The sequence below is a fragment of the Hipposideros armiger genome, unplaced genomic scaffold, assembly GCF_001890085.2.
Source record: "Hipposideros armiger isolate ML-2016 unplaced genomic scaffold, ASM189008v1 scaffold_60, whole genome shotgun sequence".
NCBI lineage: Eukaryota > Metazoa > Chordata > Mammalia > Chiroptera > Hipposideridae > Hipposideros > Hipposideros armiger.
This window is the reverse complement of record NW_017731410.1, coordinates 4,504,147-4,504,447: the sequence shown is the minus strand read 5'-3', so window position 1 is coordinate 4,504,447 and position 301 is coordinate 4,504,147.

Sequence of the window (301 nt, the reverse complement as noted above, 5' to 3'; positions counted from 1 at the left end):
CAATGATGGTGCCAGCTTGGGCCAGTGAAGCAACATCCTCCACAACTAGACTGAAGAACAAAAGGACAGCAACTTGTCTGTTCCCCTCCCCCAATTCCCCAACAAAAATCTTTTTAAAAAAAAGAGCTTGCTTGAGAGTGCCAGCTCTGAGCAGCAGAGCTGCAGTTCAGATCCCACATTGAGGGCCAGTGCCGCTCGCCCTCTACAGCTATGATGATGAACAGCTCGACCTCGAGTTGGGCTGCTGTGAGTCACTGGCGACGGTTTAGGCTGCAGCCCCTGCTGCAGTGGGCTGCCATGA